Genomic DNA, 20,813 nt, shown 5'->3' on the forward strand with positions numbered 1-20,813 from the left:
CACACACAGACGTACACACAGACACACAGAGACACACACACACATACAACGCACACACTTTTAAAAACCCACCTTTATACTTCAGCCTTTGTGTAAAGTTGCTTTACCATAATTATGCTGTATTATATATACATTAAAATGTTGTAACTCATGTTCCTTCTTATTTATTTCTTCATATGTAATGTGCATGTGTGAAGCACTTTGTAATGGCCGATCTGGAATCTTCTCCTTATGAGGTCATAAGGGGAAAGTTTACCTCCCCTTTCTCTGCTTTGCCCACCCAGAGAATTTGGCCCCCCCATGAGAGAGAGACATCATGGCTTTCAAACCAGCAAAGTGGCAGTTGGTCAAGGCTACACCCCCACCCTCCACCTTGCCCCCCTCTCTCCTCCTCAATAGCTACAGACACAGAAATGGCACATCCTAAGGAAAGCTCATTGTGGGACTGGCTGAATTTCAGGAAAGAGACTTCAGATACAGTATTAGTGGACCACTAAGGTCTATATTAAAGAGACTTCAGATACAGGATTAGGGGACCACTAAGGCCTATATAAACGAGACTTCAGATACAGTATTAGGGGACCACTAAGGCCTATATAAAAGAGACTTCAGATACAGTATTAGGGGCCCACTAAGGTCTATATAAAAGAGACTTCAGATACAGTATTAGGGGCCCACTAAAGTCTATATAAAAGAGACTTCAGATACAGTATTAGGGGCCCACTAAGGTCTATATAAAAGAGACTTCAGATACAGTATTAGGGGACCACTAAGGTCTATATAAAAGAGACTTCAGATACAGGATTAGGGGACCACTAAGGCCTATATAAAAGAGACTTCAGATACAGTATTAGGGGACCACTAAGGTCTATATAAAAGAGACTTCAGATACAGTATTAGGGGACCACTAAGGTCTATATAAAAGAGACTTCAGATACAGTATTAGGGGACCAATAAGGTCTATATAAAAGCATCCAAAGAGCACCATGTCATGGGACCTTTAAGGTAGTCCGCAAATTTAATATATTATTAATATAATAGCTGACATCTTGTTGGGTTTAGGATATGGCTCCAAGAGGCTTTTTTTGTAAGTCTGGACATAATACATATGCACACACACACACACACACACACACACACACACACACACACACACACACACACACACACAGAGATAGACAGACAGACAGACAGACACAAACAGACACACACTCTTTTAAAACACCCACCTTTATACTTTAGCCTTTTGTTTAAAGTTGCTGTATTTTAAATTAATTTAAATGTTGTAACTTATGTTTCTTTTTATTTGTTTATTCACAAAGACCCGTCAGACTCTGTGGTTGTAGACTTGTGTAAAGGACATTGATTACTGGAGAGAGAGCTGATGCTGCAACGGTTCCTCTGATGATGAGATAAAGAAGTCATGTTAGATAAAAACAGGAAAAGAGAAACTGCTGATGACAGTTGGCATGGTGATCTGACGGATAACATTTCTCTGGAACTGAAACTAACCACGCATGCAACCAACGCCTGCTGTCGAGCTAACATTAGCAGTATCTCCCATCTCTAGGAGTGGGGGGGGGTGACCTGGTGAATAAGTGCTGCATTGTGATTGGCTGTGTTTGGAGAAGGAAAGCAAGTAACTTCTTGTTAGATGTTTGTGTCTTAGGTAGAGAATAGTTATTTGATAATTGATAGAAAGTGTTTGATGAAAATGAAAACTGAGGTAAAGTCTGAGAAATATCTGGTGGTTTTGGAGATTGGGGGGGTAGTTTGAGTGAGAGGTTTCTAAAGTCATGTTAGGCCGACATGTAAAGATTTAGTGTGTAAACAGTTGAAATGTAATACACAACCCCACTGTATACTACTGACTTACTGTGTACTTCTACTTCAGAGGACACCGACACACACACACACATACAAACCCAAACACACACACACACACACACACACACCCACACACACACACACACACACACACACACACACACAGACACACTCACACAAACACACACACAGACACACAAACACACAGAGACAGACATACACACACAGACACACACACACAATCACACAGACACACAAATACACACACACAGGCACACACACAGACACAGACAAACAATCACACACTCACACACACACACACACACAACGACGCACAGAGACACACACAGACACACACACACATAAACACACACAGACACACACACACACAGAAAAACAGACACACACACACAGACACACACACAGAGACACACACACACACAGACAGACAGACACACAGAAACACACAGAGACACACACACACACACAGACACACAAAGACACACAGAGACACATTACACACTCACACATACACGCACACACACAGACACACACACACACAAACCCACACACACACAGACACACAGTCACACACCCCCCCCCCCCCCAACACACCCCCCCCCCCCCCCCCCCCCCCCACACACACACACAACCAAACAAACAAAAACACACGAAAACCAAAAAAAAAAAAAAAAAAAAAAAAAAACACATACAGAGACAGACATACACAGGCACACACACAGGCACACACACACACAGGCTCACACACACACAGACACACACACACACACATACACACACACACACACACACGCACATACAACCCACACACACAGAGATATACAGACACACACACAGACACACACACACACACACAGACAGACACACACAGAGACAGACAGACAGACACACACACACAGAGAGACAGACACACACACAGGCACACACTCACACACACACAAGGACATTGATTACTGGATAGAGAGCTGATGCTGCAAAGTTTCCTCTGATGCTGAGATAAAGAAGTCATGTGTGATAACAGATAAAGAGCAGCTGCTGATAAGGGTTGTCATGGTGATCTGATGAGGGTTGGTGTAGAGCGTATATGAGCTGAGTGGTGTCAGTGTTTGTCGACCTCAGAGCAGAATGGCTGCAGTCACAGAGCTCTCCTTCCTGCTGTTTGCTCTCATCAACAACATCCATGCACAAGAATGGATCATCGTCGGACAGGAAGGATGGTCTTACACCTTCAGGCTCCCCAACAACACCAACTCCTGCCTGATCTCCAGATCTGTTGGTGAGGAGAAGCTTGTCCTGTGGAACACCTCTGACCTCTGGTTCAACACCTCTGACCTCTGGTCCAACAGCTCCTCAGTACCTGAAGACCTGAAACAACGACTTGTCAGCTCGGTGAATACTTCTTCTTACACCATCCTCAACCTGACCCATTCAGACTCCGGCCGGTACCGAGAGGAGTGTTGGACTGAGGGCAACATGACGCATGACAACAACATCACTATTACTGTTTGTAATACTTTAATATATGGGGAAGGTATTAATGCGAGACTTGGAGAAACACTGGACCTGCCATGTGAGGGAGCAGCTGATAATCTGGATATCCAGTGGTTCAAACAGGATTCTAGATATAATCAACTAACATGGAGCAGAGTTTTTGGGGACAAGACGACATCAGTGATCGACAATGTTAGAGGAAGATACCAAGTGGTGACAAACACATCAGCTCTTCGTGTTTCCAACTTCACAGCAAAAGACCTTACACGGTACAGATGTCTGGTGATGAACCAACAGCAGTGTGTTAGCAGTTACATGGTACAGTTGTTCCTACATTTTGAGACAATCTATGGCTCAGTGGGAGAGACCGCTGTGTTGCCGTGTACTATCACTAACTCCACTGATGAACAGCCCCCATGTTGGAGGAAGTATAATTACAAAAGTCGCTCCATCATTGACCTAGGACAACAAAACCAGACTGTTCCTTTAGTAGACCAAAACTCCTCGCTGGTGTTTTCATCTCTAATGTTAAATCACACAGGTCTGTATGCCTGTGAAGCCTCTATGAGAGAACAATATTATAATCTGGTGGTGTGCCCCAAATTTGGCCCCCCTGCTATAGAGCTCTTCTCAGAGGGAGAAGAAGTCACTCTCAGATGCACAGATTGGAGAAAGGGTAGGGACTATGGTTGGTTTATCAAGTCGAACCGAACACAGGGAAGAATCTTTAGTGTAGAGTATGATCAGAGCATGAGCAGAGTGAGCACGTACTATAACAAAGGAAGCGTGGTTATCTCTAATATCTCAGTGGGAGACGCAGGGGAGTACTGGTGTGTAGTTATTGACCAATATTATCAGTGTCTGTCAACAGAGAGAACTGTGTTAGTGTACATGGAGCCCTTTGGGATTTACTCCACCTTCTTCAAAGTGCGATGCTCAGTGCTCAGTGTCCTGCTGCTGATGCTCTGTGCTGCTGTAGTCGCTGTGAACCTGAGGACACGGAGAGGAGCGCAGCTTTCAGCTCACACACACACTTAATATGCATATATGATCATTTCATCATTGGCTTTAATACAGCCTGGTATACACTGGCTTTAATACAGCCTGGTATACACTGGCTTTAATACAGCCTGGTATACACTGGCTTTAATACAGCCTGGGATACACTGGCTTTAATACAGCCTGGTATACACTGGCTTTAATACAGCCTGGTATATACTGGCTTTAAAACAAGGGATGGGACACATTCATACAGAGAAAACATTTAAACTAGAACACAAAAGACAGAGAGAGAGAGATTACAGAAACAACAAACAGAAATGATGGGAAAAAAGACATAAATACCCAATGATTATTATTATAATAATAATATAAAATAAGTTTTGAATGTTAGAAGGTAACCTTTGATCCTGACAGGGTGCAGATGTTCCCTTATTGTCTGTATTAGAGTATTGTGTATATATATATGATATTATATTGTATATATAGATGATATTTTATTGTATATATAGATTATATTAGGTTGCATATATATTGAGTTAATTGATCTTTTCTTAATGTTGTTGTGGATGTCTGTGAATATAGGGATCACTGCTTTGTACTGCACCCTGTGTGTGTGTGTGTGTGTGATTATAGGGGGGGGGCTGCTCTGTTAGGGGACATTGGTCTAATAGTTTAACATGAAATTCACTTTTTAACATTACTGTCACCTAAAAGTTTAATTATAGAGATAATAAGCGGAGGTTACTGTCACTTTGGAATGTGGGATTTTGATGGATGACCTTTTGACCTGGGGGGTCAAGAGGTCACGACCTGTCAGAAATGTGATTGATGCCTTCCAGGTGTGTGTGACTGGACTGTTCTGGAAGCTTCTAGAAGGAAGGCGTGTCCCGGAAATGACGTGTGTTAAGTGATGCAATGCGTGACACACAGGAAGTAGAAAGATCTTCATTTAAATGATCCAATGAGCGTTAGAGATGAAATATCCGGCTGTGTTTGAAATGAGTCAGTGAGAGAAAAGGGGTGTAGCGTTAAATTTTGAGCATAAAAAGGGTTTCTTCCCCGTTTGAAACAGAGAAAGATAGGTTTTTCATTCTACACACAGCATGAATGTAAGTTTGAGTAACGCTGCGAGAGAGATGGCTGATGAAGAAGCAACCGCTCCATTGAGTCCGTACCAAGGAGGCACCTCCAGCCGGTGGGCTTCTTCGCTGATCTGTGAGACTCCAATAACAATGTTCCAAGATTCTGTTACGACACCCGGAGCTCCAAAGAAATGCGTAGTGTATCTGTGCCGTAGCCAGATGCCCCCGTCAGAATCTCTGCATGAAGAATGGCCTCTACAAGCTAGTGGTATGTGTGGGGCCTGGGGGTATGTCTTCAAGTATGAAGAAGGTGAACTTTGCTTTTATCAGTTGAAGGAAGGGGAGATGCTGACTCCTTCTACAGTCATGGTGAAAATGAGCTTTGACGACTGGGGGGTGATGAAGACGATCCTACAATTTGGCACTGATCAGAGCAACTCCGAGAACCCGACTACCGCTACTCAAGATAAAGAGACTCAGACTGTTTTGATAGAATGTAAGGAGGAGGAAGTGTCGGTGAACATCGGTAGCAGCGCTGAAGACAATCCCGAGGGGGAGCGTCCTAGAATGGATAATTATCCCAGCGATAGCGACCTGTCTAAGATGAACATCGTCTGTGGATCAACATGGCCATCTGTTACCACAGCCGTGGGGCGCTGGTGGTTCCAGGCCCTTCTGCTCTCCAGAGATTCGGAAACAACGAGGTCCTGTGACCTCTTTGTTTTGCAAAGATTTAATACAGAGTGCGGCTTATTCAGAACCGTGCTTGCCTTACCAGCATTGGAATGGGCTGACAGGATGATGGAGGTGGGGGATAGATTGACCAATCTCTTCCATAGCAGCCGCAGGTGGAAAAATACACTGGTTGTGAAAAAAACTCTAAACTTTTGAATTTTTTTTTTTTTTATTTTTTATTTTTTAACCACGCCCATACCACACCTTTTTTCCAGAAGTTTCCAAACTACGCCCCCGTTCCAGAATTTTCCTAACCACACCCCCCTTACAATAGTATAAAGACTGAAGCAGACAGTGACAGAACATGGTAAGATGTTCAACGGGGAACAAAGAAAGATTACAACAATGTTCGACTCAGCAACAAAGAGACCCCTTACACCCTGGACAAAGACACTTACACCGCGGGTCCTCTTCGCCTCCTCAGAGACAGACGGGCATGACCTCCAAGGCCCGCCGCCCTCCCCCGAGACAGACAGGCTGGATTATGCGATTATGGAGCTGAACGCTGGCTACGCTGCTATACGGGAGTCTGAGACATTTGACATGCCTCCGGACAGTCAATCTGAGGAGGGAAACCCTGCTAAAGTGGTCTGTGAGGAGGCTGTGGAGGCGGAGGAGTCGTTGGAGGACGATTCAGAGTCGGAGAAGGAGTCGGAGGAGGAGGAGGAGTCGGAAGATGAGGAAGGTCCTCCTTCCTCAGTGGAGGAGGAGGAGGATGAGATGGAGGAGGAGGAGAGCCCTCCAGATGCTCAGGAGAGCCCTGAAAGCCCTAATCCGGACAAACAGGAGGACTGCCAGGAAGATGAGACCGATGGGTGGGTATCTTCTGTCCTCATCGACACCGTCAAATCAGCCGTTTTTCACCTTCTCAACTTGATTATACACAAAGACAGACGGGCTCTGTGTCATGGATGCACGATTGACCATCCGAGCCAGAGGCAGCATGACTGCCTGGAAGCATTGGCTGACAACTTTTACGGGGACAACTTCTATCGTTTGATGAAAAGACTCATAACACCTCGTTTCATTCCAGCTATTCAACGTCTGTTACGTGCACGCACCATCGAAACAGAAGATTTCAGAGTGCGCATGGTAGCAGAGACGCTACTACATGAACTGAAACTAGCAAAGAAGATCTTTGATCCCATCACCGAGATGTACGACAATTTGATTGGTCAGGATTCTGTGAAAATCTTCCAACTGCGTTTGGTCACCGAGTGTTATGAGGACTCATAAGAGTTATATTTTACCATATTTAGAACGGAAAACAAAACCAAAAAAGACAACAACAAAAAATCACGTTTTTAAATGCGTGACATTTACTTTTAAACATATGTAACCTGCATGTATCTTTGAATATTTCTTTTTTATCTTTATATCTGTTTTAAGAATTGTATTTTTCTTTTCAACAAAATATCACAGTGTTTTTAACATATGTAATCCAGTGTGTATCCTTGAATATTTCTTTTCAACAAAACTTGAATGACATGTTGTATCTACAATCTTTTGTAAATAAAGGAAAAAAAAAAAAGAAAAGAAAATGAATAAAGACTCATTCTTGCATACGGATGTCTTAGAGAACTGTTGAGGTCTCAGAGGAAAGGATGGCAGAGAAACGTTTGATGGAAAAAGTGTATTACGATCCTCTAAATCCAGCCAGCTATGGAGGCGTAAAACGACTCCGTCAGGGTGTAAAGGATGAGACTGGCGAAAATGTCAGTGTTCAGGAAGTTAAAGATTTTTTAGCAGAGCAAGATACTTATACATTGCATAAGCCCGCCAGAGTACATTTCAAGAGAAACCGAGTGTTTGTTACTAAGCCTTTAAATCAATTCCAAGCCGATCTCTGTGACATGCAAGCCTTGGCAGAACATAATGACGGATTTAATTATTTACTGACCGTCATAGATGTATTTTCGAAAAAAGCATATGTGCGTGCGTTGAAGAGGAAGACTGCCTCGGAAGTGGTAAAAGCATTTCAATCGGTGTTTCAAGAAAGTTTAATACCTCTAAAGCTACAAACGGACGCTGTAAAAGAGTTTTTCAACAAGAAATTTGAGACTCTGATGAAGAAACACAACATCAAACATTTTAGGACGGCGAGTGACTTAAAAGCGTCGGTTGTTGAGCGTTATAACCGCACTCTGAAAACTCGCATGTATAAATATTTTACAGCTCACAACACCAGACGATACCTCGACGTCTTACCAGACCTGGTACAGAGTTATAATAACAGTTATCACACCTCTATTAAAATGACTCCTATGGAGGTCACAGCGGAGAACACCGATCAAGTGTTCCACAATCTGTACGGCACCTTTGCCTCTCGTCACAGGAATAAAATAAAGATGGCTTTTAAGAAAGGAGATCTGGTGCGTCTGTCGAAGTGAGAGGCGTTTTCGATAAAAAATCACGAGCAGGGTTTTCGGACGAAGTCTTTACAGTGACCGGCGTATTCCCATTACACCTCCGTATATAAATTAGTAGACTATGACGGCCGAGCCTGTCGAGGGTCATTTTATGAAACAGAGGTGCAAAAAGTAAAAATGGCCGCCAACAAAATGTTTTCAAGTGGAAAAAATCCTAAAACGCCGCACTGTCAAAGGGAGAAAAACAGGCTTTTGTGCAATGGAAAAACTGGCCGGAAAAATTTAATAACTGCGGTTAAATTGGCTGATGTGGTCGGTATATAAAACCTCTGTGTACAAAGACCGCTCCATCACTCGCACTCAATAGAGAATCATGGAACACACCGCCTCTGAGGGCTTTTATGTGACTCTGCCTTCCAACGCCAGTAAGGAGATATTTAAAAGTAATACTAGCAGTTGTTACACAATCGATTTGGCAAAACCGATTGAACTTGCTGGCGAATGGTTGGTGGGCCTATGCGAAATCATATATCCTCGCACGTGGTATAATTTACCGGCAGATTCATCCTATTTTGAACTGAACCGAGTGAGCGATGAGCCTCAGCCCTTGGTGAGTGTAAAATTTAACAGGGGCGCGTACTATAATCGTCCTAAAGATCTCCTGGAATACCTGGTCCCGGCGGTTAAAAAATATGATGCCTCCTGTGACGCCTCTTTCAACAACGTGACCAAGCGGATTGACTTCAAAGGCGACGGTCTTTACAAAATCAAAACGTACCCCCCTCTGGCTTACATGCTCGGACTGAAAGTTAATGAATGGTGGACGCTATCCAAACGTCCGTCTACATATCCTTGTGATTTAAACGCAGGCATATATAACCTGTTTGTCTATACGGATATCATTCAGTATCAAGCGGTCGGTGACAGTTACTCACCGCTGCTTGGTGTCGTGAATGTGAAAGGTGACTTTGGTGACATAACGAACATTCGCTACCATACACTCCATTATATGCCGCTGTCGAAAAATTACATCAAAAACATACGCATCGAAATTAAAACAGATCGCAACAAACCCGTGGATTTTGTTTTTGGAAAGACAATTGTGAAACTACACTTTAAACCAGTGCAACGTTCTTTGTAAGATGCTTCATATCAAAGAAGACCCTCGCCGTTTTGTGGCCTAGTATGAAGGACAAGTAGGAGGCACGTTACCCGGTTTTTATGGAGCTCCGGTTATGTACGGTCGAGGTATAGGCTCAATATTTTCAAAGCTGTTTCGCTTTGTAGCCCCTCTGCTAAGAAAAGGTTTCGCTGTAGCAAAACCGCATCTTAAAACAGCCGCTACAAACATTGCATCAGATGCAGTGAAAGGATTTATGGGGAAACTGCACGAGAACAAAAATCAAGGCGCCGGCGGTATTATGGTCTTGTCACGTAGAGCAAGGAAACGCCCGCCAGGTGAGCGGGTTGTTTCGTCTGCATTTAAAAAGCGCCAGCCTGCTAAGCGGAGCAAATCAGTCAGGAGACGTCCTCCGAAGAGAAGGAAGTCTGCACAGAGCTCCGACATATTTTAACGTTGCAAACAATGGCCCTCTTACATCAGAAATCGGCAGAGTGTACCCTGGCCGAGCTGGACCTCTTTTCAGCTCCCATGACACAATTATCCGTAGAGGATAAAAAATATCAAGAGTACCAGCCGTTATCAGCACTTTCGGACTCCTCCCCGATTGAATTTTACATACCTGGAGACGGTGAAAAGTACCTCGATTTAAACGACACGTTGCTTCATCTCAGAGTTAACATTACAGAGAAAGATGGGTCAAACATCCCACCAGATACAGCAGTTGGGCTCATCAACTACCCGCTGAATACAATTTTCAGTCAATGCGACGTTATTCTGGGGGATAGATTAATTTCCCAGTCAAAGTGCGCATCCATATCGGCGATTATAGAAACTTTGCTCAACTTTTCCAGACGACACGTTAAAGAGTCAATTTAGGCGCGGTCTGTTTTACAAAGACACGCGCGGGGCGCCATGGATTCGGTGGTAATAAATAATGGTCCTAACAGAGGGTTAGTCCAGAGAGGTCAATTCAGCGCAGAATCTGCCGAAGTGGACCTTTGGGCCCATTACATAGTGACATATTTTTCGCGAAAGACTGATGTTAAACTCTGTTGATTTGAGAATTAAACTGATCCGTAACAACGATGCATTATGTCTTATGGGGCTGCGTGATTCCGAGTTCTGTCTAAAGATAATATCGGCATCGCTGTTTGTTAAAAAGGTCACCGTTTCCCCCGCTGTACGTCTGGGTCACGCCGCAGCCCTGATGAAAGGAAATGCTCTTTATCCGCTCTCACGCGTCTGTGTGAAGACCTATTCCATACCGGAAAATTCCAGGATCTGTAACCAGGAAAACCTATTTCTGGGTGCTATGCCTCGCTATCTAGCTTTAGCCATGGTTCGAGTAGATTCTTTTTTCAGGAAGAAGGGACCTATCCCCGTTTAACTTTCTTCATAATGACATTGAATATCTTGCACTGTGTCAGGATGGGAGGCAGCTGCCTGCTAAGGCCTTCCAGCCCGTTTCAACACAGGCAGCTCAGTTAGAAAATATTACAACATGTTTACATCTACTGGGAGACACCTCAAGGATCTGCCTCTTAGCATTACCCGTAGGGAATTTAACGAAGGTTATTCTTTGTTCGTGTTCAATCTGGGGGCCGAACGAAGACAGCGGCATATGGCGCCCATTTCCTCAGGGAATTTACGTCTTGAAATGCGCTTCAGGGTCCCTCTGCCTTACAAACAACGTTAATAGTATACGCTTATTCACGATTCCATTCTGGAGATCAACTCTTAAAGACAGGTGCTGGTGGATTATTATTAAAGATATGGATAATCATCAGCTAGAAAGGCTTTACATCATCTTATAGGAGACACATTCCACGGCGTGTGGGCTTGTGATCAGCTACCATCGCTGAGCCAGACCTTTAACCTGCCAGCCTATTTTATAGTGAACACTCATCCGGCCCACATGCCAGGTCAGCACTGGCTCGCACTGACTTTGGAAGAGGCGGGAGTGCAACTTTTTCGACTCTTATGGATTTCCACCAGATTTTGCCCATTACCCAGCGAGCATTTTACAATTTTTGGAAAGTCGTTCAAAGAAGCTACACTACCACAACCGCCAGCTCCAGCATACTTTCTCTATAGTGTGTGGACAGCATTGTGTTTTTTATCTCTGCCACCGCGCATGCGGTTTATCTTATAATAACATTTTGGGCTTGTATCATGTTGACGATGTCTATAAAAACGACCGCATGGTATCTACTTTTGTGAATAAATATCAAAGATGCGTTGCTCGTAACCGCTCAGAATCTTTTCATCATAGTGTATGCTCTTTAAAAATGTTTAAAGATTGTTATCACTTGTAAGAAACATGGAAAACAAACGCTGTAACCATAAACTTGTGATTAATAAAATGCTTTATTGAAAATGACAGTGTACGGAAATTCCCTTCATTTACACGTTTAAAACCTTAATCCCACGTAGACCATCTTGGGGATTTTTGTCTTTTTGACGCGGCGATTTTTCTTCAAAACCATCTCCGTCCATTTTGAGTTGTCTGTACTGTTCACGCGCTTGCGGATTTTTCACCATCGAAACGGGAATGTTGAGCACTGACAAAGTATTTAAGAAACCAGTCCATCCTTTTGGCATTGTTTGTGTTTTCTTCTTATTAGGCTGCGCTAGATTTTTGAATAAATCTATCATATGAGAGCCTTTTATGACAGAGCCTTTGTAAATAAATTCGCCCCTAGAGGACCATCTCATGTCATTTGCGGCTAATTTCTGCATAATGTAGAGAGCGTTTTTCCGGTCGTGCAGGGGCAGGTTTGTTATCACATCGCTTGCAGCCTCATCCAATAGGGATTGGGGGTCCGGTGCTGATGCTGCTGCTGGTGCATCAGCACCATCTACTGGTGCATCGGCAGCTGATGCATCTGATGAGGATGCAGAGTGTTGACTTTCTGCGACATCCGGATGCAGAGTGAGAGTAACCCTATGACGCTCTTTCTCGCTTTGTTTGAGCAAAGTGAGATAGCGTAACATCAGCGCTTCGTATCTTTTAGCTTTTTCATACGAATTCAATCTTGGATCATTTAATACGGCGCTCATTTTCTCATTCAAATCATCTTCGGCTGTCTGTGCGATGGATGGCTCTGGTCTAGTCATTTTACTCAGCTGCTGGGGCGAAATCAAATACATTTTCTTGGCAGCCTTTAGAGCCATATTATTAATTTTTCTTCTCCTCTTAGCTCTCGGAATCAGCCCACCTAGTAGATTTCCGAGAATGAGTACGCGGCGAGAGAGAGAGGATAAAACCCCAGTTTGTTTTTCCAGAACCTGATGTTTACGCTTTAAGCTGGTTTTCTTATCTGCCAACAACCTTATAATATTCTTTTGACGCTTCAGTTGTCTGTATTGAGAAGGGGACACTGTTAGATTCCCTTTCAAAAGATTAGAGATAATAGCGCATAAGGCCTGCAGAAAATCAGGTGAGCAGTGTTTTAAAATGTCTTTGCGCTTTGAAGGCTTCGCGTGGTACAAGGCTTTTAGTAACAGAGCGTTCCTTTTTAACCGCTCCGACATAATGAAGGTCTATTTTGTTTTAGCGATGTAAACCGTCGTCTGCTGGTGGGGAAGTATCCCCGTGCGCACTCTGTAACGTTCTGGGCATGAAGGTGTGAGATCCAGGATTAAATAGCCGTGCGCTGACTTGGTAGCATCTTGAAAACTTTCCAGGAAAAACAGTTTTTGTGAGGGAAACATCTGATGTGCTAGTACCCTCATCTGCAACTGGTCCCGGGGGTTTTTAAATAGCACGAGGTAATTACAGTTTAAACTGATTGTACGGCTGTATTTACCTTTATGGAATACATTTTGAGTCAACATCATGACGCTCATCTTTTTGTGATGTCTGTATTGCGTGAATATTTTCGCCACCTCAGGGTGGTCACCTGCCTGAAATATGACGTTGTCTAGGATGACGAGATGTGACTGGTCAGGAGGAAACAGATTAGTGTCGTCAAAAGAATCGGGGAGTCCTTCCAGAAATGTAATTCTTTTATTCATTTTCTTCATTTCATCATACATGGGCTGATAACTTGTATAAATCCATACAATATTTTCTGGTACAGCGTCCATCACACGTTCACATTTTTCCAGTACAGATTTAATAAAATAGGTTTTACCACAACCACTAGGACCCACTACCAAACATGAAAATGGAACCTTTAGTCTTGGATCAAAATCAATCTGCTCCATCATGCAGCTAATAACCAAAAGGCAGAGTTGTACCGTCAGGAAATACCCTTCTCTTGTCGTACACGACTCTAAACTTTTTCTTGAATGTAGCGTTTTTCAACAGAAATCCGTTTTATCACGTTTATATAGTCTGTTGCGGCGTTTCAAGGGAATCTTTCCTTAGACCCCTCAAGATAGCCTTCGACCAATTCTTTTGTGCTGTCAAAATTGATCAGTTCACTGCATTCGCGTCTGTGTAATACCTTTAACTTTCATCACCACTTTTTCTCATTTTTGGTCTGGTAGGCATAACTCTTTGGACCCGCGGCTACAAAGTCATGTATTGTTAGCCGCGCGTAATTCATCCGTGAGGTCACCGAGATAATTACCCAGCTCCAGAGAGTCTCATTTTCTTTTGACACATAGATCAAGCTGTCTGTGTCTACGTAGAGAATGTTCTGTTGCAGCTTTTCTAAATAACTGTACAATTTCAGACGCCCGTAAGCGGTGGTAACACAGCGATGAAAACATTACTGCTTCGACCTGGGGGACTACACACCTGTCATTATACAACCACTGAATCAGTGCTTTACGTCGCCGCGGTTTGTTGGTAAAAAACGCACGCGTGTTTTAGAGTGTATTGTCCAGAAAACACTAAAGTGAAAAAGTGTTCGACCGACTTGGACGAGTGTGGTTTTGAACCAAATTACTTCTCTGCGCCAAACTTGCCCCAAAGCCGTTCAGACAAGCCTTGGACACCTGTCTCTTTGCCGGATTTGTCTCAATTTTTTCCAGCGTTTAACCTGATGCCTTGATGCAAGTCGTAGTCTCTGATGTATTTTTCCTACTCTCATCGTCCACGGCCTCCGCCGAAACCCTGAAGCTTCCTGTTTAACCTTCAAAAGGTGTGAATGTACTTTCGATAAAAAGCGTGCTGCTCTGTGACTCAAAGTGCCACACCTCAGAAAGTTTCGACACCTTGTAACCCATCTGTACCACTTTGTGCGCTCTGCACTGACCCAAACTCCGGTCAGAGCTCTGGCATCGTCATCATGACTACATGAGTTCGCTCTGATTATTAGTCTCTGAGCATGTACGACAGAAGCGTGAACACTAATTTCCTTGAGCTGTTTTATAAGGTAACACGGGAAAATACAGACCTCTTGGGGGAATCACGGTTGCTCTGATCAGCCCAAAGTAGTTTTCAATTTCGTCAAAATCTCTGTGAATTATTACCGGATGGCCTAATGGGTAGGAGCCGGTTGCGTTAACGTACGGATACAATGATGTAACATCTACATAATGCACAGATTCGTCTGCACCTGCAGTGTACCGTAGCCTCAATGCGCTGGTACGCCCCCCATACAGTGCGGCTCGAGGAGCCAGAGGTTCAGGTGGATCATATTTCTTCATAAACTCTCGCACCCCCGCGTGTGTTTTTTTCATCAGAGTCCACGCATGCTCCGTCATCACCTCTGTATGCAGTCCATGCGTGGACCTCAACTGATGCAGCTTCTCCTGGCTAGCCGAATGCATTTCCTCAAAGGCGAGCCCTGTCATAGGGCTGATATCGTGGGGTCGGAAACAGGTTGGACAGCCATGATAAAAACATCCTTGAAATTCAAAGGCACAGTCTAACCCTCTGTGCGGCGTAACCGTCGACAAAATCAATACCAATTTTCTTTTCCCCGCGGTTTAGAGCATGCTGAATGAAAATGTTTTTGAATACATTAACCATTCCAGCCATTGAATTGAGCAGCTGAGAATTTTTTGAACTGGCGCCTGTAGTGCGTCGGGCGAAGGAATAGCCAGTGTCTTTTCAACCAGGAAATTTGTGGAAATACTTTCATTGATGCGGGAAATTGTGGCCAGCTGAAAGGATCCACGGCGTCTCCCCTACAAATTCCTCTCTGAATTTCATGCATCTGCGCGCCAGAATATTTGTGTCGTTTTTGACAGTAAAAACTGCCTCTTTCTCAAAGTTAAAAACACCCCTCGAGGCTTCTTTGTACCAGCTGTAAAAGCTTCGGCCTGCTGAGCGCGGACATGCTTTCTACACCATAATCTGCGGGTGGTAAGGCCCTATATATTTTAGATGCTTCTCTTTGCTAAATTTGTGGGGAAAGAATCCCTTTGATTGATCTGCAAATCCTAACGCTTTCGGCATGGCGGGTTTCATGGTAAGAAAAGACAGAGAGTCGATAAACCTTAGCAGATAATCTGTTTCTGTAAAACAGATTATTTTGCTGCCGCGCATGACAAGCGATGGGGTCATTCCTAAGTCTATCAGGCCTCTGAGGATTAGGTAGCTGTCGAAACCTCTAGCATTGTGTGCGATAAATGTAGCTTTTTATATTGAGGTTTCCTGAAATTCATGAGAAACTTCTCGACGCAGTCCTAAGCCGTAGGACATCCATTCTTCACCCTGTAGAGGTTTGACAACACGAGGTGTTGGCACATGTTCTCCCTTGTCATTGACAAATGTTTCAAAATCATAAAAGAATATATCTTGGGTCTGATTTTCTTGAAATTTCACCGGTTGTATGTAGCACTGGTGTGGTTCGTCACCTTTGTGGACACCACACACTTTACATTTGAGCCTCATGCATTTGTGCTCTGTACTAGCGGAGAAGAGATATTTGCAATTTGAACATTTGTGAATTTTCCGACATGTACTGAGGGTCGCGTCATTCAAAGACTTTTTGTGTTTAGCATTAACGCAGCGTGTAGAGAAGTCCTGTTGCAATCTGCGCGAGTATACAGGCTCACTGTACGCGGTATCGCATGTAGGGTCGAGGCAGAGATTGCAATGACCCACGACAAGAGTGGAACTCGCTCCGGCAGTAACCTCGGTAACAGTAATGACATACATTATCAACCCTAAAAACCCTTTAAGATTTTTTATTCCATAGTAGTGACCATTAAGCAGGAATAAAAACACTGGCTTGTCAGACTTTGGGTATTCTGTTTCAAAATCGCGACAGCGGTCCTCTTGATCTCTGTAAAGACGACAATTTTCCGGTTTTACTATCTGTTCAAATTTGTTGATGTGACTGAGAGCTACTCGCGGTGGCCTCGGTCAGACCCGCTAAATGCTGAAATTCTCTAGCCTGCTCGATGGCTTGTCTGTAGGTGAAGTCAGGGTTGATGAGCAGAGCCAAGCTGATGGCAAAGCATAGTTTATTGTTTACGTTGGGCACTATATGCAAGTGTTTTTTTCTTATTAACGATCTCGCTCTCAGAGTTTTTTAAGTTTTTAGGCTTATTTCAACCTGTACGATGTCATTAGGTCTAACCTCAGGTCTCACTCTCTCAGCTAAGGTGTTAAAATGACTCAAAACATCTTCATAAAATTGCGCCAAGTCCGGTACGTTCCCTAGGGGAGGGACGCTAAAGGTTTGGTGAATTCCAAATTCCCAAAGCGATCGCGTCTTCTCGACTGAATGTCAGGGTTTTCTATTGGCGGTAAGGTGTTTTCTAACGGGGGAATGCCATGGTTACGGCTCTCAATCCCTTGTAATAAGGCGTTTTCTACCATTTGAATGTCATTGTGGTTATGATTTTCAAGCTCTTGTAAGGCCCTTTCTAACGGTTGAAAGTAATCACTCGCAGGCTCTGGTTGTGTCTCTGGTGGTTGTGGTGGCTCTGTGCTGCCATTATTTAAATGCGGTTGATCAGGACGATTGTCTGGGTGGGGATTATTATGATTTAGCTCTTGGATGGCTTCAGCAAGTGATGGTGTTACAAAACGCAGTGGATCCCCGTTTACATCGTCTACAGCAATAACTAATTGTATGGGAATTATACAAGACCGATCAGGCTCCATTTTGCATGTGATAAAAAAAAAAAAAAAATAAAAAAAAGTCAAAGCTAACACCTTACAACTTTTACATTTGAAGAATTGTCGGCACAATTGTCAGCAGCTTTTGGAGGATCTCCAGCTTGCTTTCCGGATCTCTCACTCGCTGGTGTCGGCGATTGCCCCTCAGTACAGCATCTGTCATAAAATCAGAGAAAATACCTTTTAAATATATTTAATTATCAATACAATAATACTAAGATATGTAAATAATAATTACCTCTGACGGGTTCAGGCCTCTCCCTGACATATCTCACTCGATGAATACCCCTCCGTCCTTTCATAAATCAGAGAATATACATCTTTAATTATATATTTTAGTTATCAAGACAATAATATATACATATATAAATAATAATTACCTCTGAATCGTACAGGGGACGCGAGGTCCTGGCGGCCAGGTTCAGGCTCAATCTCTGTTCATTTGGAAAATAGCAGGGCAAGTCTCACTGCTCACTCTCTCTCTCTCTCTCTCTCTCTCTCCCCCTTTTTCCCCACACACACACACACACACACACACACACACCATCCCTTCGTCGTCCATCCTCACATCCACTTTCTTTCCCATCTTTTTCCTCTCGGCTCCATTATCCTGTGTTCCATTCCATGTCCACAAGGTTGGGGTGGTCTGTATTCTATTCTGTATTTCCACTGCTCCGTGTCTTTCCACCATCTTTTCCTTCCATTCCACCACTCTTCTTCTTCCACTTCTTCTTCTTCTTCTTTCTTCTGGATCCCTGGGATGGCCGATTCTGGGTCCTGGGGCTCAATCTCATTCGTGTGATTATGCTTCTCTCTCTCTCTCAGTCCTCTGTGCATTCCATTTGTTGTCTCCTGTCTCATTTGTGTGGTCCCTGCTGTGTGTGTGTGGCTTCCTCCATTTCTGTCATCCTCCATGTGGGGATCGGCTATGCATCCATGTCCATGTTCCTTCCTTCACTCTATTCTGTGGCCTCCATCCGTATTTCCTTGGCTCGTTGGCTTGCATGCTGTGTGTATCCACTTGGTGTTGCTGTGGGCAGGATGGGGATTGGCCGGTCTGTGTCTGATTGGGATGGGCTGGGAAGCACATGTTTCTTGGCCAATTGCCCTGTGGGAGAAGGATTGGAGTCAAGTCTCAGGTGGTCAGTCTTGTGGTGTCGCGGCGTTCGTTTCCGGGGACCCCAAGAAAGTTTAATACCTCCTAAAAAGCTACAAACGGACGCTGTAAAGAGTTTTTCAACAAGAAATTTGAGACTCTGATGAAGAAACACAACATCAAACATTTAAGACGGGCGAAAGTGACTTAAAAGCGTCGGGTTGTTGAGCCGTTATAACCGCGACTCTGAAAACTTCGCATGTATAAATATTTTACAGCTCACAACACCAGACGATACCTCGACGTCTTACCAGACCTGGTACAGAGTTATAATAACAGTTATCACACCTCTTATTAAAATGACTCCTATGGAGGTCACAGCGGAGAACACCGATCAAGTGTTCCACAATCTATGTACGGCACCTTTTGCCTCTCGTCACAGGAATAAAATAAAGATGGCTTTTAAGAAAGGAGATCTACAGGTGCGTCTGTCGAAAGTGAGAGGTTTTCGAATAAAAAAATACGAGCAGAGGTTTACGAGGACGAAGTCTTTACAGTGACCGAGCTATTCCTACATTACACCTCCCGTGATATAAATTAGTAGACTATGACGGCGAGCCTGTCGAGGGTCATTTTATGAAGCAGAGATGCAAAAATAAAAATGGCCGCCAACAAAATGTTTCAAGTGGAAAAAAATCCTAAAACGCCCTGTACTGTCAAGGGAGAAAAACAGGCTTTTGTGCAATGGAAAAAACTGGCGGAAAAATTTAACAGCTGGGTTAAATTGGTTGATGTGGTCGGGATATAAAACTTCTGTGTACAAAGACCGCTCCATCACTGCACTCAATAGAGAATCATGGAACACACGCCTCCTGAGGGGCTTTTATGTGACTCTGCCTTCCAACGCCAGTAAGGAGATATTTAAAAGTAATACTAGCAGTTGTTCACAATCGATTTAGCAAACCGATTGAACTTGCTGGCGAATGGTTGGTGGGCCTATGTGCGAAATCTATATCCCGCACGTGGTATAATTTACCGGCAGATTCATCCTATTTTGAACTGAACCGAGTGGCGATGAGAGCCCCTCAGCCCTTGGTGAGTGTAAAATTTAAAGGCGGTACTATAATCGTCCTAAAGATCTCCTGGAATACCTGGTCCCGGTTAAAAATATGATGCCTCCTGTGCCACTTTCAACAACGCCCAGATTGACTTCAAAGGCGGTCTTTACAAAATCAACGATACCCCTCTCTGGCCCACATGCCGGACTGAAAGTTAATGAATGGTGGACGCTATCCAAATCTACATATCCTTAATTTAAACGCAGGCATATATAACTGTTTGTCTATCGGAACAAAAGTATCAAGCGGTCGGTGACAGTTACTCACGCTGCTTGGTGTCGTGAATGTGAAGGTGACTTTGGTGACATAACCAATCCATACACTCCATTATATGCCGCTGTCGAAAAATTACATCAAAAACATAACACGTAAATTAAAACAGATCGCAACAAACCCGTGGATTTTGTTTTTGAAAGACAATTGTGAAACTACACTTTAAACCAGTGCAACGTTCTTTGTAAGATGCTTCATATCAAAGAAGACCCTCGCCCGTTTGTGGCCTAGTATGAAGGACAAGTAGGAGGGCACGTTACCCGGTTTTTATGGAGCTCCAGTTATGTACCGAGGTATAGGCTCAATATTTTCAAAGCTGTTTCCGCTGTAGCCCCTCTGCTAAGGAAAAGGTTTCGCTGTAGCAAAACCGCGATCTTAAAACAGCCGCTACAAACATTGCATCAGATGCAGTGAAAAAATTTGTAGAGAAACTGCACGAGAACAAAAATCAAGCGCCGGCGGTATTATGGTCTTGTCACGTAGAGCAAAGGCGTCCGCCAGGTGAGCTGGTTGTTTTCGGTCTGCATTTAAAAGCGCGCCAGCCTGCTAAGCGGAGCAAATCAGTCAGGAGACGTCCTCCGAAAGAAGGAAGTCTGCAACAAAGCTCCGACATATTTTAACGTTGCAAACAATGGCCCTCTTACATC

The 20,813-nt window shown here is 43.7% G+C and overlaps 1 long non-coding RNA gene and 1 pseudogene across 1 annotated transcript; one reads left to right on the forward strand and one right to left on the reverse strand.

The window, feature by feature from the left end:
- LOC120543706 overlaps window positions 1-20,813 on the forward strand; it is a 301,907-nt pseudogene that overhangs the window by 167,030 nt on the left and 114,064 nt on the right.
- Window positions 17,749-18,074, reverse strand: LOC120544089. The gene is made up of 3 exons (XR_005636448.1): window positions 18,060-18,074; window positions 17,918-17,974; window positions 17,749-17,835 (listed from the first exon to the last, which is right to left on the reverse strand). It is a non-coding gene; the product is annotated as an uncharacterized LOC120544089 (long non-coding RNA).

This window comes from Perca fluviatilis, chromosome 2, assembly GCF_010015445.1.
Source record: "Perca fluviatilis chromosome 2, GENO_Pfluv_1.0, whole genome shotgun sequence".
NCBI classification, from domain to species: Eukaryota; Metazoa; Chordata; class Actinopteri; order Perciformes; family Percidae; genus Perca; species Perca fluviatilis.